Here is a 21,463-nt window from a genome sequence, read left to right on the forward strand (position 1 = left end):
AATTTAGTAAGTGACAATGCACCAAAATTATTACACTCCTTACATTATTTGTAATGTTTGATTAATAAGTATATATGTTTTGTTTTAATGCACATTATTTTTATTATAAAGAATTTGGTGTGTTAAAATTGTGTTTGAATAAATTACCAATTTGCTATTCATTATGAAACTCTTCCAAAAAATGTAATATTTTTGAGAATTTTAAAGTAAGAATTTGTAAATAAGTATAAGATGGTCAGGAAGGCTCTCTGAGAAGAACACAATCTGAACACAATCCTCAATCTGAAAGCCGAGAATCCTTCAGCTATGTGAAGAAAAGAGAGTGTTTGTGGCAAAAAAACACAAAAAAACAAACAAAAAAAGCAAAACAACAAAATAAAAAAAAAAAAATTGGCAAATCCCAGAGACTGAACCTTCAGAAGACTGAGGCAGTTGGGTACTATAATTGAGGGGGAGAAGGGGGCAGTGAACTTAGAGATCCATTGTTCTAGGCCAGTATCTTCAAAAACAGACTCTGTGACAGAGATGTTCACGTAGGAATTTTTTTTTAGAAGTGCTCTCAACAGTAGGAGCATAAAGAAACATTGAGCTGGTATGTGTTATGTGTATGTCATATATCATAGATCATATATGATCATAGATCATATATCTATGATCATATACACCATAAACGGTTGCATTGTCAGGGGAAGGGAGAACTGGAGTGTTATACACTGACTTTTACATGCTTTGATGAAATGTAAAACAAGTCACTTCTGCTTGTAGCTCCTTGGTAGAGCAGTTCTTTGGCCCTACCTAATTGCATGGGGCCTGGAATATGTGTAAGAAACAGATAGAATCTTTGATGAAGTTATTCTCTCTGCTACAGGAGATAAAGGAATTATTCCAAATAAGCAATATCTATCTACATCACCTATTATAGTTTAATGAAGATATCGATAACATTTTTATGTATCTCACCACATGTGAGATGAGCATTAAACAACAACATGTTTAAGTAGAGAATCAATACCTATTTGTTGAATTGAATAAATAATGTCTACATTTCAATGTGTATTCCTTTTGTTTCAATTTTTATTTGTAATGCTATTTCAATAGTGTAGTCAAATTTCCTCCAAATGTATCCTGCTTACAAAGTTTTGCTCCCCAAATCTTAAATTAATTGAAATGCAAGCTTGAGTGTTTAAGCAGCAAATAGTTAATACATGTCTGAATAATTTGTTAGAAGGAAGGTGATGAATAGATACACATTGTTTATGCATGATGATCTCCTCTTTTAGAAGTATATCCCATGTGGATCTATTCTTCTTTTATGGTACTCAGCCTGTGTGAACTGACATATTTATTTCAAACATGTCTATTTCAGAGACAGGATATTACCATCAGCTTTCTTTACCATCCTTTGGCCTTACCAGAGGTAAACGGGGGTCAGATTTTATTTATCACCTGACTACTATGAGGCTTCTTCTGATCAATGGATTGTGATGGTATTCTGAAGCCCCTGAAATATCGGCTCATATATCTAAATAACCACAGATCCCTGAGTAAAGCCTAGAAGATTGTGCATTTGTAATTTAAAATATTTCTTGAAAGCTACACATTGTTGCATTATTTGCCTCTTTAAGTGCAAGTACCACTGATTTAGGATAATAAATCAGCATAGAGTTTCCCGAAGTAAATGTGGAATGGGGTGTGACTGGAAGGGAACGTGAGGGAGATTTGAGGAATTGGGTTAAGAGTCACAACATTTTGGCATTAAAAAAAGCTTTGGTTTCTCAGGTCTAGAGAAGTTTTGCTACACTATGTAGTAGGATGCTAGGTGATAGCTCAAAGAGATAACTGGAAGGAAACATGAAGGAAATTTCTTGGGAGATGGAAAAGTTTTATATCTTATTTGGGGTGATGATTGCTTGGGTGTATACACTGGCAAAAACTCATCAGTTGAATGCATAAGATCTGTGCATTTCATCATTTGTAAATTTTTTTCTCAGTAACAAAATACAATATAGCCTCCTTGGAAACTCCAGAAATTAAGCTGCCATCAAAAACTTGAGAAATGTGGTAATGATTCCTATGGCATTTCCATTTAATTCTTCAGTAGAATAAGTGCAAGAATGAAGATATTGGAGAATATCAGATGTAACAATTGTATCAGAATTGATTTTTTTACTAGGTAAATTATTCCAGTCCCTAGCACCTAGTATTCAGTTATTCCAAAGCAAAATAATGTAGTTCCTAGCCCCTGAAATGCATCCTTTCTTCTGGAAATAGATTTTCCTTTTTCCAACCACCTCTGGTAACAATCTACCTCAGGATAAGTTTGCTTTCACCTGAAAAATGTCGTACATTGTCCAAATTTACTCTCATGGACCTTGACCATATAACTATTTCAAAAAATATCACTATTTCATGACTTCCTTAATACTAAGCTAGTAAGAACTAGAGCATAGAAATAGGCTGGTGCCTTGAATGTCTTGGTAGTCACACATAAGCAAAGAAGGTTAAAGATAAACTATTTGAAATTACAAAATTATTTGAAATTTTAAAAAATTAATACACTGTATTAATAAATTCTAATGTTACCCAGTGTCCTCCGCACATTTAAAAATATTCTCTCAAAATTAAAGGAAAAAGTAAGTACACTTACTAAATAAGATACTACCTCTGGTATCTTCTAATTCACTTGCCAGGTTAGAATGAGCCACGGAGCAAGGGAATGCTATCTGTTGCATACTGAGGTGCAAATGACCCTTCCCATTGGCTATTAAGGCTTTGCATACTCAATTGTCCTTGAGTATTCAGTAGCAGACAGAGATCAATATTGATTCTGAGGGAAAAGAAAACGCAAAAACGAGAGTCATAGCATCAATTCTTTGCTTTAATGGGCAAAGCCATGCTTTGTTTCTGTACAAGTAACTCTTCTTTTGACAACATTTGTCTTCTCAGCAATACTAAGGAAACAAACAAAAAAAACCCCAGATAAATAAACAAACATTCTCCCATTAGTAGCTCCAGAGATTCTGTTTCATTGGAGTGAACTGAGTCATGGTCACATCTCTGAATTAATCACTATGGTCTGGGAAATGAAATGTTTTTATTAGCTAGTCCTCAATCACATATGCCCCTGGAGCTAGAGTCAAGTATAAAACCACCTGACTCAAATGGAAGCTAAATCAAACAGGAAAGCAGTTTACTGTTAGCAAAAAATGAAATAAAATACAAGCAAATTCACTTCAGGTTTACGTTTACCTATCATTGCAATTTCTCTGAGTGGTGAGATCCAAAATTGCATCTGGAGATCCAAAATCGTGTTTAAGTAAGAATGTGTCCTTTTATATTAAAAGTGAAAGGTAAAAAAATATTTCCATACTAAGTATTAAAATAAAACCTCCACCCACTTTCACACTCTTCATAGCTTTAGGTCATACTATTATTATTGTTTCCAGTTAAATGAGAAACAGTCCACATCTGTTCTTCTTTTATTATTTCTCTATCTCTTGTGGCCTTGATCTCCCTCCTCTGATGGCAGTGGTGTGGAATGACAATGAGAAGGAGACTTGTTCTCACCCTGTCAGATATTTTAGGAGAATTTGACTGGCATCTGAACACCTTTTGTGATTCCAAGCAGAAAAGATTTCTTATTCATATACTAGTCTCGGAATATTATTGATATATGTCTTTTATATTTTATTTTTCTGACTTCTTGCTATACATCTTTAATTCAAGTGGCTTTATGACTTTTGAATTAGTATGAATAAAGCATAGTAATATAGATGTAAGGAGTATAAAGAAAGCTAAACATAGGCAGAAGGGTTTCAAAATTCTATCACTTCATTGAAATTTACAGAGAACAACATGGCAATTATTTTGACTATAATTGTGTTAATTACAATAATATATAAAAATTATATTTCTAAACTCCAAAATCAAATCCAAATCAATAAATATCTTCTAGGGAGTTCCCTGGTGGTGCAGTGGGTAAGACTCTGTGCTCCCAATGCAGGGGGCTGGGGTTCGATCCCTGGTCAGGGAACTAGATCCCACATGCATGCTGCAACTAAGGGTTCACATGCCGCAGCTAAGGAGCACGCCTGCTGCAACTAGGACCTGACACAACCAAATAAATAAATAAATAAATATTTTTTTAAATAAATAAATATCTTCTACTTGATAAGACAGCTTCATTTTAACTTTAACTGTTTCAAAGACATTTTCTTTTACCTTTTTAAAGTATAATTTTTGTTTATGAAAAACATAAAATCCCACAATCTTCACAAACACCATCAGCACAATTGCTGTGCATGGTCAATTTAACAGAGTAACCTAAAATGGTTCTCTGAGGCTATGATTCTTTTTCCAAAGGTTTAGGAGTGCAGAATATAAATAGAATGAACAAGATCTTCCTACTTTCATGTATTTTTACCTAGAGAATAAGTTATACTATATATGAAACCAGGCATATGCACAGATGGGGTGAAAGCTAATAGGCAATATAAGGATAAGAAAAAATTACTGAAAAGTAATAGGAACCTTGGTGATATTGTGTAACATTTATTTTAAAGATGAAGAAACACTCTAGATTGATTTTAATAGCTAGGAGAAAGGCGTGAGGAAAAGTGGCAGGAGATTAGCAGGAAGGAAATAACTGTTTATGAAGTTCTTTCATCACGTTAGGCTTAAAGTTCTTTTTTCCACTTAATTTTGTCAGCAACATTTTGAGGTTGCTGTTATTCAATGTTTATTTCATGAAAGCTAAAGATGTGTTAAGTAACATCCAAAAAAAAATGTTTTAGAGTTAGAGTGGTCAGAACAAAGAAAGAAGTGGTGAATATATTATTGTTTTCCATAGCTAACACAAAAATTCCTTTTGAAGGAGAATTTTATTTAAAAAATGTTTTTATAGACAAATCAGAGCAGAAGACATGGACTTTGGGAATAGGTGGAGGCAGGATCTCAAACCACAAAAGAAAAAACACTTAAAAGACCAATGTTTTTTATTTTTTAAAAAAATTGAGAGATCATTACTTTGGTTTGCTCATAGAGGAAAAGTCAAAAAAAGGAGAAAAAAAATTAAGCAAAAATTGAAAGCAGATAGTTTTGTAAAACTAGGCTATATATGAAATACAGAGAACGGGCTTCCCTGGTGGCGCAGTGGTTGAGAGTCTGCCTGCCGATGCACGGGACACAGGTTCGTGCCCCAGTCCGGGAAGATCCCACATGCGCGGAGCGGCTGGGCCCGTGAGCCATGGCCACTGAGTCTGTGTGTCCGGAGCCTGTGCTCCGCAACGGGAGAGGCCACAACAGTGAGAGGCCCGCGTACCACAAAAAACAAACAAACAAACAAATAGAGAGAAGACCCGAGGTAGATGAAAACTTTGAAGAACAAGTATTCTGAGTGCAAAGTAATGTGCTTTGTGTTCCTCACATCCTCAGTCAAGACTGATGAAAACTTGGTCAAGAGAGTTTTGTTGTTGTAACTGTGTGGGGAGTTTGGTGAAATTCGAACATAAGTCTCGTTTTCAACCCTGGGAGACATTTTGTGAAGCAAGCGCAAATATGTTAAAAGAAAAGCCTTGGGTTTGAGCCTTCTCGATTTTTCACAGAATTTGTTCTTCTTGTCTGTTTACCTGGATCTTAAGAATCAGAAAATGTCAGTTAACATCTCTCTTTTGACTTGTTTTCTAAGCTGAGCAATAAAAAAATGACTTATAGAAAAGCATGATTTAGGTAAATTTGGTCTGAAATATTACTAAAAAGCTTTTGGAAATTTAGAGTGAATTAGTGAGAATCTAACTAAATATATTTTCTGAAGAAAGAAAATCACGCAGTCTAATTTGTTTAAAATACGTATTTTAAATTAAAGTATTTCTAAGTAAAGACTATGTCAGCTTGTTTCAATAAATAAATAAAATACATTTGTAATTAGGAGCATCTGTTTAGTTATAAACACACATATGCTACAGCCCATAAACTGAGATTATTCTCTTATGTAACATATTTCCTATAGTACTACTTACAATTTGAGTCTCTTTAGAAAAACAACTTTTTAAAATGTATATTAAGGTCCTGCATTACATAATGGTTAAGACCACAGGATATATATACAAAAGAATATGGTTCAAATCCTCACTCAGCCACCTTAAATATGTGAAGACTTGGGCAAATTTATTATCTTCTCTGAGCCTTTGTTGCCTCTACAAAACAGTGGTGTTCTGGCTCTCCAGCTCTGCTTAATGAGCCACCCCAAGCTTAGAGGTAAAAACAACAAGCATGTTCATATGCTCACAGCTCTATGGGAGAGGAATTTTGTCCTGGCACAAGGGGACTGTTGTCTCTGATTCACAATATCTGGGGCCTGTGCTCAGGCTTTCCATGGGGTTCTGACGGGATTTCTTCCTGATCATAGCTGCCACCTCAATGCTCTTGGCCTCTCTTTCTCTGTGTAGCATCTCATATTTCGGGATCTTTCTTAGTCGCTTGAGCTTTTCAAAGTATGGTGGTCTAGGGATGTCACAACATCTTACATGGTGACTGATTTCTGAGAGACAGGAAGTAGAAGCTGCCCGGCCAGAGAAGGTCTATGACAAGAAATGGTACAGTGCCACTCCCACTGTGTTCTTTATTAAAGAATTCACAGGGCCCCACCAGAGTCAAGGCGATGGAGAATAGACTAGACAATCTGATGAGGAGTGGAGAAGTCGTACTGCAAAAAAGCATGTCCAATAGGAGGTATGGTTCTGGCTATTGTTAAGAAATACAATATATCACATGGGACAATGATGCATATTTTATGAAGGTTTTGTGATGTTTAAAAGATGTATCAGTTTTATATTTGGTAGTGTGTATATATCCATGCCACTCTCTCTCTTCGTCCCAGCTTACCCTTCCCCCTCCCCGTGTCCTCAAGTCCATTCTCTAGTAGGTCTGCATCTTTATTCCCGTCCTGCCCCTAGGTTCTTCATGACCATTTTTTTTTTAAGATTTCATATATATGTGTTAGCATATGGTATTTGTAAAAAAAAAAAAAAAAAAAAAAAAAAAAAATGTTGTATCAGGTACTGATGAACCTAGTGGCAGGGCAGGAATAAAGACACAAATGCAGAGAACAGACTTGAGAACACGGGGGTGGGAAGGGGATACCGGGATGAAGTGAGAAAGTAGCACTGACATACATACACTACCAAACGTAAAATAGATAGCTAGTGGGAAGCAGCGCATAGCGCAGGGAGATCAGCTCGGTGCTTTGTGACCACCTAGAGGGGTGGGATAGGGAGGGTGGGAGGGAGGCTCAAGAGGGAGGGAATATGGGGATATATGTACATGTATAGTTGATTCACTTTGTTTATTATACAGCAGAAACTAACACACCATTGTAAAGCAATTATACTCCAATAAAGATGTATCAAAAAAGAAAAAAGATGTAAAAAATCCCAGATGTATCAGGGTCTGGGACACACCAAGCACTCAATAAATGATGGCAGTATATTAGATTGAATAGCTCAGTTTGGATTATTATAAATTCTCATATAGTAATAATGAAATTAGGACTATTTGAAAAATAGTGTGATTTGACGGTAGTGCTAAATTAAAGTGAAGAGAGGGTTTCCCTGGTGCTGCAGTGGTTGAGAGTCCGCCTACCGATTCAGGGGACATGGGTTCGTGTCCCTGTCCGGGAAGATCCCACATGCCGCGGAGCGGCTGGGCCCGTGAGCCATGGCTGCTGAGCCTGCGCGTCCGGAGCCTGTGCTGTGCAACGGGAGAGGCCACAACGATGAGAGGCCTGCGTACCGCAAAAATAATAATAATAATAAAAATAAAATAAATAAATAAATAAAATGAAGAGAAAATTTAAATGATAGTATCCTAGTATAAAATACATAAACCCTCAGTACAATGTTTAGAATTATTCTCACAAACAGCATGTGTGAACAGCATCAATGCTTCGTGTTTGTTGTTGCAGTCTCCCCAGGAGAGCAGGGGAGTGGGCAGTCCTGAGGCTCACCTGCGTGGGAAGTTGTTGAAGGGTCAGGAGACAAGGGTATGGTTGCAAAGGGAAAGATTTCTATTGGAGGAAACTCAGAATGATGAAAACCAAGGCATCAGAAAATCCAAAGTCCTTTGGGAAATGCCAGTTTTCGTTTTTATTACAGAAAATTCCACACACTAGTGACCAGAGACAGAAATTGGAGTAGGCAGTCAAGGAGTGAACTGTATGGAGTTGGCTTAAATTAAGTCCAGATACAGATGGGGTGGCAGTGGTGGGATCAGTTCTCGTGAGTAACGTCGGGCCTTCAAACTTACTTTATTTGATTGAAGATATATTTCTCTCTCATTTTTAAAATGAACAACCAAGTCTAATGCAAGATTTAGGGAGACAATCTGAGCTGAAATAAATATTTAGCAAAATAGTGCCTCAAGTTTTAGCTTATCCTATTTATTAACATTAGACAGAAGGTTCCTTGCAGTTTGGGTTTACCTTTTTGACCTCTTCCGGTTAATTTGTCAAAACGACAGCAAGCTGAAAGAACAAAAAAATAGTCTGACTAATGTGAACTGTTCTAACTTATCAGAGATTGAATTTGTTGGAGTATGTTTATCTCTCTAACTTTTTCTGGTAAATCTGGGTAAAGAAAGGATATTTCAGGAACATGAGTCACGGTTTTATTTATATTGGCACCTATGTTTTTACTTGCATTGGCTTGCCACAGACTTGGGGAAGTAAAGCATTATTTGTTTCCAGTTTGGTGCTAATGTACATGACTAATGCACTAATAAATATTGCAAGCAAATCAATTGCACTTCCTAATAGAAAGGTGAACAGCAATAGCATTTTATGCAAGATCATAGGAGATTGAGCACTAAACCTGAAAAGGGAAGATTCTAACCCTGACATTTCATTATTTCTGGGGATTTGTGCATCTCCCTTAATGTACGGTTAATGTAATGTGAGGTTATGAATCTTTTTCATGGTCTTCCTTTATATCCTTAAAGTAACAAATCTCAAGTTGTGACTATAGCAGAAAGCGTTCACAGAATTCTGACTAGGAAACTAAACACTCAGAAATTTTCATCCTTTCTTGGAGAAAATGTATAAATCCTATTTATTTTTTCATTGGAATATATACTTTGGGTGAATAATGTCTGATATATATTTGTTGCTAGTAAAATTCTCAGAATCTGTCCCATTCAGTTCATTGTTTCTGCCAGGGAAGCATGGGGTTGAAATAATAAACAATGGAAATATTGGTTTTAGCAGTAAATGCAATATGCTTGATCTTCTCAGGACTCTCTGTGCCCACTGAGTTGTATTCCTAGCATTATTTAAAAATGGCTCAGCACCTTACATGACCAATCACTTTGGCTGTAAGGAAGCCAAAAGAGAATGGAGTCTTTTCAGAGGCTTTGAAACATGTACAAAGGAGCATTTTCCATTCATTTTAAATCTGAATGGTACTAAAATGTTCTTTCTTAGAAAAATTCACTTTCCTACATAAAATACACAAATATTTTTTCCTGTGGTGTATAGACTTATTGACACTTAGGAAATCATATCTATCCATGTGTGTGTGGAGGGGTGTATGTTTAACAACTAGTTAAAAAATTTCTTTCAGCCCTATATCATTATTGCTCAAATCCACCAACCAAAGATCAAAAATGACACTCTTGCACTCAAGCCAGGTCAGTTTGTTTAGCTGTCTGCAGCAATAGGGAACACACACCAGGGGAAATTTTGTGTTCCCTAGCAAGAGGGAGTTGAGAGGACTTCTAGGGTTTGGGTTACATTCAATAATTTTATGAAGAAATTAGAGAAGTAGGGACCAGAGCTAGATTGGATACTGTCAAAAAGTGGGGAAATATCTTGAGTTTATGTTTTAATCATTTTTATCCAGGCAGAAGGATGATTAAATCAGGGGGGAATGGAGGCATTGATAAAAAAGTAAAAGAAATCATTGCTCAGAAGGAGGAGATTAGTCATGTTTGCAGCTACATTATGGCCTTGACTATGTCCTGTGAGAAACAATGTTTATGTTCTAATGATCTAATTCTCAGCAGGACTCATTTTCACTTACTCATTATGCTGGAAAAATATAGAAAAATAATTACCTCACACTATGAATTTGTCAGCATTTCCAAATTCTTGAGAAAATCAAAATTAGAAATAAATCTGTTAGAACAGTTAGACCAAATCTACTTTAGAGAGATATAGATAGATATAGAGATAGAGATAGATATAGATATAGATAGATATAGCTATAGATAGATATAGGTAGATATAGCTATAGATAGATATAGTTATAGATATAGATACAGAGATTGATATAGATATAGATAGATAGATATAGATATAAATATAGATATAGATAGATGTGTAACATATAATAAGGTATATATCTTTAATATATATAGGTATTATATAGATAAAATAGATATAGATTATATATAACAACACATCATCATATAAATTTAAGAGTCAAGCTGTAAGAAAGGTATTGCAGTTACAATGAGATTTATTGTTATAATACTGCAAAGATTCCCAGGACAATAATTTGCTGCACAATTCAGCCTCTGTATTTGTAGAGATTTGTTTTAGAGTTATTGACAGTTACAAAACACTGTTAATCCTAAACCTAGGAGTAAGAAAGTTCAAGGCTGAGCCTCAGATACCACATAAAATAAAATAACCCAAAGGACAATTTGAAACTTCCTATAGAGGGGAGACAAAAAGAAGATAAACAGGGCTCCAACTTCATCTGCTTTGATCAGTCCTCACAGACACACATATAATAAGATCTGAGGACTTTTGTATGGACTAAAATACCACCATCCTCTTCCTGCCTTGTCTTTTACCTACTCTCTGATTTTTCAAATTCCTTTCAGCCTTAGTGTTCGGATACTACTACTTTTACAATTTGACAAACAGAGGTGTGCCTGAGGCTGTGATAGTCAGCATGTTGTATATATTTTTAAAGAGAGAGATAAAAAGAAAAAGAGAGAGAGCAATAGCAAAATATCATCATGACACATGCTCATTCCAAAGAGAGGTCCACAACTGCAGGAAAATATCTGCCTTTGCTCGCCATTAGAACCTCAGTATCTAGTACAGTACTTGATGTGGTGTAGTATTCAAGATATTTGTGACATGAATAAATAAATCCATGATGAAGAATCTAGGTTAATGTGTCATAATAGTGTACTACATGTAGCAGTGTTAACAGACCCCCAGATCTCAGTGATTTACAACAAGAAAAGTTCATTTCTCACACATTCTACATAACCATCATGGGTTGGCTGTGGATGGTATTTTGCATTGACTGCTTTTGTAAATTGGGCTAATGGAAGAACTTCTGTCCTGGAAAATAGCTAACGGATAAGGTAGAGGAAAAGAATGACAGTACTTATAATTTTCTGCCACATTTCATTGGCCAAATCAAGTCGTAAGACCAAAACTAACCAGTAGAAAACAATGATAGTACCTCAGAAAAGGCAGAGACTATTTGTAAATGATTATGTCATATTCCATTTTCATCCTAGCTAATACTAAAATATTTGAAAAAAACAAATCAGAAAGAGACTCATAAAATTTTGTTTCTTAAATGATTAGGACTAGAAAGTCATTTTAGGATTTATCTTAATACTTTCAACTGCCCTGTCAGAAGAGAAGCTAAAGGATCACATGCAGGCTTAACAGATTAAAACAGGATTCTTTTAAACTGTGTATAATCACTTCCATCATTTCCATAACTTTGGGATTTAGAACTTTTTTACATTTATAGAAAGAAATTATATGATGCTTTTCTATATTCCCTGTAAAGATAAATTTATTTACTTTATTTGTTTTTGGCTGTGTTGGGTCTTCATTGCTGCGTGCTGGCTTTCTCTAGTTGTGGACGGGGCCTACTCTTAGTTGTGGTACATGGGCTTCTCATTGCAGTGGCTTCTCTTGACAGAGTTCCAATGCTTCAAGTTTTGAAGAAATTTGAGGGAATGAAACACAGCTAATTTGAATGATTGAAAGTACAGGTATCCTACAGGTAACCTATTCAGTGTGCATATAGTTCCAAGAAGCAGCATCCTATTACTAGCACAAATACCTCCCAGTATGTAAAGCATGACAGCCTATCAGGGCATCAGTAAAATTACTGTGAATCTAACACATTCACTAAAACTCTTTCAGTCTCTCATAACTACAAGTGGTTAAGAATAGAGTTTTAACCAACTTGATTTTTTTATTCTTCTGCTGGTAGCAGTCATTTTCCCACAAAGCAATTTCACGGGTGACACTTGTGCTGAAGAATGAGAATGCCAATTGCAGTTGTTTTAGGTGAGCTTAATTAACAAGGTGTTTAACAATTATTACAGTTTGCCAATTCGAATAGAATGCATTCATGATGCTTCTCTTCCTTGAACAATAAACATGTTGTGTTAAATAGCTGCCTGTCTCCGAATGATGTTCATCTTTAAAGACCTAAAGAAGCCTCCCACTTTTGCATAATGTCCTTCCCATTTATTCTAAATCCCACTGATCTCTTTTTTTCTGCATAGCACTTTAGTGTGTGAACTACTGATTTGTTATTTAATAATGTGCAACAACTGGAATTGTTCCCAGGGTAACCTGACTTCTACAAAAGTAGTTTTTACTCTCCCCATCTTTATTCATGCTGATTTGAGCTAGCAGGTGTAGAAAGAGCAGCCGCCACAACCTTATCGTCTCCCGTGAGGAATTCACTATGCCAGACCTTTGATTTCATTAATTAGTAGTACATCCCACTGAGACTTACTGTTCCAAGCATAGTTCTAATCTCTTGGAATATGGAGGTGAACAATATAGACAAAACCTTTATATTTGTACTTACTATTTAATAGGTACAACAGCTTTGTAAGTTTGGTATTATCTTTTTTGTAGATAAGATAAATAAGTTCGGTAAGTAGGGCAGGAGTGGGTGACTTTCTCAGGTCAAGCTACTAGTAAGTAGCAGAGTGTAATCCTTTGCTTGGGCCACCATCACATTTGCTTTCTCACAGCATTAATGTTGGTGGACTGTGGTCTCCCTTTTCAGATTTTCCATTTCCATCGTGATTTACTGCATGTTGGCCTGTGAGTCTATTCCTCAACAAGGCTGTTTTCTCCTTCACTTTTTAAAAAACAGGTCTATTGAGGTATAGTGGATTTACAAAAAAAATAAATAAATAAACTGGATGTATTTAATGTGTACAATTTGATGAGTTTGGAGATATGCCTCTACCCATGAAACTGTCACCACAATCAAGGTGATAAATATTTCCATCACCTCCAAAAGTTTCCTCTTGTCCCTTTCTTGTTTGTTTTTGTTGTAAGAACACTTAACATGAGATCTACCCTCTTAACAATTTTTTTAAGTGTAGAATACTGAATTGTTAATTATAAGCACTATGTTGTATAGCAGCTCTCTAGAACTTATTTGTGTAACTGAAACTTTATACGTATTGAGGAACAATTCTCCATTTCTCTCTTCCCCTAGTCCTTGGCAACTACTATTCCATACTCTGTTTCTAAGAGTTTGATTATTTTAGATTCTTCATATAAATTGAATCATGCAGTATTTGTCCCTCTGTGACAGGCTTATTTCACTTAGCATAAAGTCCTCTAGGTTCATCCATGTTGTTCCATATAGCAAGATTTCCTTCTTTTTTAATGCTGAATAATATTGCATTGCATGTAGAGACAAGCTGTCCATCAATGCATGAATGGACAAAGGAAACACTCCACTTTTGGTAAGACATTTTTCCTAACATTATTCTACTATTTGCATCCTGAGTCATGGTGAGAACCCCTAGACCTAACAGTCTCTCCATCACTGAGGATGGGTCATTTAGAGACTTGTTCCTCACAGCATCATGGATGCCAACTTAAAGACATTTATGAATGACACAGTTTTCTTGCTTATCAAAAACAAAACAAAACAAAATCTTTCAGTGTTAAATTGATCAAGAATTTTGAAGCAATGTAAACCTCCTTGATTACAACTGTATATGAAAAAGTCAAATGCCATCAACATCAAAGTTTTCAAATAAATATAACTGTAACAGCTACTTAAGCCATTTTATTCTGATTGTGTTTCATATCAGCATTGTCATCATCATCATCATCATAAGGAACATACATTGTTCAAAACCCATTATGGACCACATGGCATAAACATTGTTCCTGCTTATATTAGTCAAGATTCTCTGTAGAAAGTGAACCAATAAGATATTTAAATTATGGGTATATATCTATATCAATTGATATAGCTATCAATCTGTCTATCCATCTATCTATCTATCTATCCATCTGTCTATGTATCAATTAGAGTGAGAAAGATTTTAAGAAATTGGCTCACAGGATTGTGAAACTGGCAAGTCCAAAATTGAAAGAATAGTTGATTTTCGGTAATCAGGAAGCATAATTACCTTTTACTTAGGTGACCTCAGTCTCCTCTCTTAATTCATTCAAATGATGGGAAGAGACCCATCCACATAATAGAGAGTAATCTGCTTTACTCAAAGGTTACTGATGTGAATGTTAATCTCATCTAAGAAAATACCTTCACAGCAACATCTGGACTGGTGTTTAACCACGTAGTTAAGTGCTGTGGCCTAGCCAAGTTGACACATAAAATTAACCATCACACAGACATGGTTTCAGAGCCAAGTCTGCCTCTTCAGAAAGCCTCAGGTTTTTCCATTCAACTTGCTGACAAGCACCATGTTCTGCATATAGAGAAAGAACAATACTTTTGATTGAATGCATAAAATACTGTTATTTTTAACAGTATTTTACATACTGTTAAATATGTATTTAAAAGTGCTTTTAAATACACAGTTAATACAAACATAAAAATACTTCTTTTCTTCTCATTTTACATGGTATTATTTATTATTCTAAGTTAAATTAGAACATCAGTGTGATATAACCATTTTGGTTTGTCTCTTGATACTTAATGAAAGTTATTTGCTACAAAGACTACCCAAGTCAAAGTGATTATAATCAGTTCCAAAGTTATATTTTGATTGCAATAAATAGATCAAATGTTCATTAATATTGAAGCCAGCATGCTAAATCTACTGTTCTTTCCTCATTTACTTTTATTAACATTTTAAAAATTTTTAGATAAGGCCTGATTAATTTCAACTACATTCAGAGAGCCTGTTTTATTAGAATAAAATACAAGAAATCATGAAATGTGCACATTAAGGGGAAAAATGTGTTTTGAGGAAAATAATACACTCTGATTCTCCCATTCATTCACTCTTAGATCTTTTGACGTAACAAATTCCCCAGTGGGTCCATCTGTCTCCTTAAGCTACTCCTTAAATTCTCCTACCTCTGAATGTTTCTTTGTTTGATGTTAATCAGTTAACCTAAAACTTAAATCTGTGAGAATTTATGCTGAATTAAAATATTTAAATGTTCAATAGTTAATTTAAACTATTTGACCCACTTTATAACAATTCATGTAGAAAATAAAACACCAGCAAAAATATAATTAAAGAGTTACATCATATAAATAAAAGTAAGCAATGGGACTTTCATTTCTTGGTTTGTGCTTTTAGGCACCACATCTTGTTTTAATGTCAAACCTAAATATATATTTGAATTTGTGATATGGGGTGGGTGGTTTTTGGATAAAACAAATTTAAGCTCTTTAATGTTTCTCTTTTGTTTTCTTTTATCCATATCTAAAAATATAGTTTAATCATAGCTGAGGCTTCTAACATACAGTCAGATTAATAAAACATTCAAATTTCCTTTAATTCTCATATCATCCATACAGTCAAAGTATTCATATATAATTTCCATTTGAATGTCCCTTTGTTTCCAATTTAAATAATGTCATTGATTTTAAAAAATCTTTCTTTAGTTAAATACTTTTCTTCAAATTCAGATCTATTTTTACATGAAGACATTGGAAAATTATCTTAAATGTCTAATGACTAAGAAATACCATTTTAAATGCTGTATTGGTGTAGGTTGTTTTTAGAATTGGTTGGTTATAAAATGTATAGCAAATCTGTTCTTTTTCCTCAAAAATATGGTAAAACTTCCAGATATGTAAAATAGTACTTGGAGAATGATATATCCATTAGTAGTCAACTCTTACTTGGGTTACTAGAAAAGAACAAATCTCCATGCTGACTGTTTTATCCTCAAGAGACCATTTTCCACACTGCAGTCAGAAGGATCTTTTTGAAGTAGAAATCTGATTACTTCTCTCTCCTGCATAATCATCTCAATAGCAATCCAATGCTCTAATGATAAACAACAAAACCCTTAGCAAGGTCTCAAGGCTCAAGCTAACTATTCCCTACTTGGCTCTTGGACTCATCTCACATCCTTGCCCTTGCCTACTGTGTGTTATTCTCACTCATCTTCCTCTATTTATTCCCACAAGTGTCATGCATGCTCCCACAGCAGGGCCCTGGAACCTGCTGTTCCCTCTGCCAGGAACACTCTCATCCACCTCATTCATTTAGGTAGCTCTGACTTTTTCTAGCAGATATCCCTTTAACCAACAGTTCTTTAGCGAGTCCTCCCCACAGCTCCTTGATTGGACAAAACCTTCCTATTATGCTCTCCATAGCAGTACTTACTTCCCTCGTGTCACTTAACAACACTTACAAGTTTTCCTTATTTGAATATTTTAAATGTCTACCTTTCCCACTGATCTACAGGCTTCATTGGAAGAGAGACCATGTGTATTATGAACACAAGTGCATATTTAGAATCTACCATATGATGTATGATATGTATATATATATATATATATATATATATATATAGTGTATAGTAAGTGCCTATTAAATATTGGTTGAATAAACATTTGTAAATTAACACAGGTATAAATTGTGTTTGTGTCACCAGCGGAACAGCAATTTCCTCTTTTCTTGCCTATTCTAGGGAAATAATTCAGTTGAGAGACATAGACAGTTTAAGTAGCAAGAGTTTTATTAAGCAAAACTGGAAATACATTAGCAAGAAAGGATGAGAGCGGTTGTCTGGAAACCAGAAGTAGCCCCGCAATGGGCTAGGGTTGGGGTTTTTAGAGTGGTGGTCTCTCCCTGTGTCTTGCCTCATTTGACTTACAAGTTAATTGACAGCTTTAGGTCATATAATTGTTTTTCTAGTGCAAGGCGCTTACCCATAAGCACCCACGAGGGACAAAAACCACAACGCTAATTTATTACAAATACAGCGTAATGAACCCAGGGTCACTCTGAGTCACCTTTTAGGTCTTGGTGCACCTGTGCCAAACTGTGCTGGCAGTTTTATCTTGTTTGGTCCTGATAGGCTGGCAACTTTGCATGGTTTTGACTAGAAGAGGAAGGATCTCTGGGCACTCTCTGATTACCAGTGTCCAGGTCGGGGAGGGAAAGCTGACCCCTTCCAGGATGGGGCGAGACCCGCTCATGTCTGACTAACTACCTAACATTGGTATGGTTTTGTATGGTGTGCAGGAAAAACTGGAGAAAAATAAATTTCTCCAAGAAATGTTTCTTAGAGAAGTTGATAAATGAAGGTTCAAGAAAAATATCAAGAATGTTTCAGTTAGAGGCATAACACCTATATGAGAGACTGAGATTATATCTGTCATAATTGAAGAATAGGTGATATCTTGAATGTCAGTTATGAAACAGAACATGATAGTCATCATGTGTTTTAAAAATACTCCTAGTATCATAGACTAATTTTTTAGCAATACCCATTCATTCCTTCTTCCTTTTCGTGACTTGGACCATATCCTTCTGAGTGTTAGATGGGCTCATGACTGCCCAGCTAGAGCAACATTTCCAAACCTCCCATGTAGCTTTCCATGGCCGTCTAATTACTTCTACCATTAGTATGTGCAGCTTCTGAGTCTTGCCTTTAAAATGGTTGGGTGTTTATTTCTCCCTGCTCTTCCTCTCTTCTAATGGGCTATATGTGGATATGGCCCTACTAAGCCTGCTCTGACTCTATGGATGAGGAAAACACCCTAGGGGATGATGAAGCAACAAGATAGAAAGAACCTGAGTCCCTGGATAACCTCACAGAACAGCGCTGACTCTTAGCCTTGAGTTGTGTCCTCTGCATTTTAATATGAGGAGGGAAACAAACAAACAATCAAAAAACCCACCTCTTTTTTTTTGCTCTATATTTTAGCATCTCTTTATCACAGTCACTTAATTTATTTCCTAGTTACTAAAACACACATTCAATTCTATTTATATGGATTGATATGACTTTTAAGCTATACAGAAATAAAACAGAATTTATAACTGATATTCAATTTTTGCAGAAAAAAAATGGACTTATAAATATGAGGAATGTTCTGCTAATCTCTTCTGGATTTATGCTGTTTTGCGTATAAGTTTCTTTTTTTAAAGCTAGAACACAGGCAAGATTTAACAAAGGACAGCGCTGTTACAGCTAGCAAGGTTAAGACATATTCCTAAGCTGAAATCATGTATGGAGATGAGGTTTTTCCTGAAGAGGGATGAGAGAAACTGGTAGACAATGGACATAAACTACACGACTGAGTCTATTTAGTGTGTCCTTGGCATTACCAGGACCAAATCTATGTTTGCTATGAGTTAAGATATAGCACAGCAGTGACAACAAGGTTATGATAATAATAAAGCAATACTCTACCTAAGTAAGATGATGTGATTTCTTAAAGAAATTGTATATTGAATCTTGCATAAGTGAAACCTTCTCACTATTCCTTTCCTTCTGAAGCTAGCTAAACTACTCTTGCTTCATTCTTCTAATCCTTTTACATGGCCTTCACTTGTACCATTCATACCATAGATTACAGAGTCTTATTTTATCTAGATCCTGCATAACTTCCTAATCTCATATTTTCCCACATAGCTCTTGACAATTAGTATCCAAAAATAATTACCTCATTTTATAAAATTGAAATATCAAGGAAAACAAAAAAAGGTCAAGATCTTTCCCACCTAGGATTTTTGTGTGTGTGTGTGTGTGGTACGCGGGCCTCTCACTGCCGTGGCCTCTCCCATCGCGGAGCACAGGCTCCAGACGCGCAGGCCCAGTGGCCATGGCTCACGGGCCCAGCCGCTCCGCGGCATGTGGGATCCTCCCGGATCGGGGCACGAACCCGCGCCCCCTGCATCGACAGGCGGACCCCCAACCACTGTGCCACCAGGGAAGCCCCCACCTAGGATTTTTGTATATGCTTCCTCTTCATGAAATACTCTTCTGCAAAACCTCACATCTGACCTCTCCATCTGACTCCTTCAAGTGTCTATTCACTTTCACAAAGAGACATTTCCTTATTAATCAAATGCATTTCCATTACTCTCTTTTATTATCTGTTCATTTTTTGTCAATGGCACTTCACAACTTTTACAATGGCTACATGTTTAACTTTCTCTCTCCCCCATTGACCTGTAAGTATTGTAAAGGCAGGCACCATGCCTCTGTTGTTCACCACTGAATATGTAGAGTCTGATCTAGTGTCTAATCAACTCTAGGTCCTCAGTAAACTCCTATCGAACTACTAATTGACATAAAATGGAAAGAACCAGGAACATTGAAGCACTCAAACAAAATGACAGTTAAAGTTTGATAAACAGTTATAATGATTAATAAAGAGAGGAAATGTAAAACACTGAAAACGTTTTAGGTGACAGACATTTTTTGGATATAGTAAATGTAAAGACAACAACTGCATGCTGCTAAGGATGTTACTATTGAAGTGATGCTCAAGATTATCTATAGGAACAACTTGAAATAACCCTTTTCTAACATCCATGGATAGCAGCACATCTATCACCTTGGGAATATGAGAATATTTTGTAGTCAACCGGGATAGAAATCAGAAATGTAGAAGATAAGCTAGGGCTGGTATAAAAATCTATATCAAGTAAAGGAATTTATATAGAAGAGACAGAAAGAGAGAGAAAACAAGAGTGAGAGTGACAAAGAGGGAGAGATGACCTTCCCACTTTACTCCTACAAGGAGCACAGCATATTTGATGGGACTGGCAATGAAACTTTCTTCATCCAGTGGCAGAGCCTGGATTTCACTTTAGGCCTTGTGTCTCCAGATTCTAGCTCTTAACCATTCTCCATCATTGTGCCATTTGATCTATGATTAGTACCTGAGGCCTATATTTAGTTTTAATTGAAAGAAATTGGGTATGGCCAGGAGGGAGTGATATTATCCCATTTTTACTAATAAAATTGAAGCTCCTAATTATTATATAGGTCAATGCCATACATCTAAGAAGAAAAAAATTAAAAAAGAAGCAGTGTATGATTGAAAATTGTAAAGTTTTATGTTTTTTCTTCTGTAGCATAATCTCATACTTTCTTGATACCCCACCCAAAAGCTGTAGGAAATAACATATGGCAGGTGTTACTACAACTGGCCTTTCATTTTGTATGCTCACTCAAGAACTGACAAATGACAAGGATTAAAGGAAATTCCAGAACATTATTAAGGCTTAGTGTGCTTACACTGATGATCTTAATTTGTTGATTATCTTGATTTGTTACCATTTGGATAGTATATGCAGCTATATCTAGTCCAGATGACTCTGCCTTTCAATTCTCTTTTTTTTTTCTTTTTTAAAAACAAACAGATTGTTTTAAAAAACAACCAAACACAAACATCAAACCACATATTGAGTTATTATTTTACTACATGAATTTGCTTACTGGATTCTAAATGCTTATAGAACTGCTTCCAGTTCTGGTTTTCAAAAACTACCTGAACACACAGGCCTGTTGATAGTGGATTTGATTTAGTAACAGAAACAAGTGAATATAATTTCTCTTGAAGGACTGGTTTAATGGTATTTATACAGATATACGAATATATTTCTAAAAAACACCTCTGATTGACTCTTCTACATAAAAAAATAGAGTATGATTCAATATTATAAAATAATATTTTTGTAAGCCCTCTGTATTCTCTTTTCTCATCTTTCTGTCACCGTGGGGATATTTGCATGAAAATAGTTTCTCTGTTGCTAAGAGTTAATCTATTCCTGCTGCTTATTTCTCAACTGAAGTCACAATTCTCTGAATGTACATCATATCATCTCTACATAAGCCAATTTCAGTGTCACAAACAAAGGATTATGCCTTCAACTGAGAAATAAACAGCAGGAGTGGAATAAATCTAAAAATCAAATATCCCACTTTCTGGAAATGTCCCAATTAATAAAAATTCAATTGAAAAGAAATATTTTGTTATATATCAGCAGAATTATCTTTCAACTGAAGTTTTTCAGTTTTTCATGGTATTTCAATGTGCTTTGTATCCAGGTTAGTTAAACCTGGTTTATTCACTGTTAATTATGCCAAATGTCATTTTAACCTTCTGTTTATGTTTAGCAGTCTGTCCCAATTCTATCATTTTTAATTATCTAAAGCCTTTGTGCTAAGATTCATACAGAAGTAGTAACTCCTCCTTGGCATCCATTGATAACG

This window comes from Kogia breviceps, chromosome 6 (assembly GCF_026419965.1).
Source record: "Kogia breviceps isolate mKogBre1 chromosome 6, mKogBre1 haplotype 1, whole genome shotgun sequence".
Taxonomy (NCBI): Eukaryota; Metazoa; Chordata; class Mammalia; order Artiodactyla; family Physeteridae; genus Kogia; species Kogia breviceps.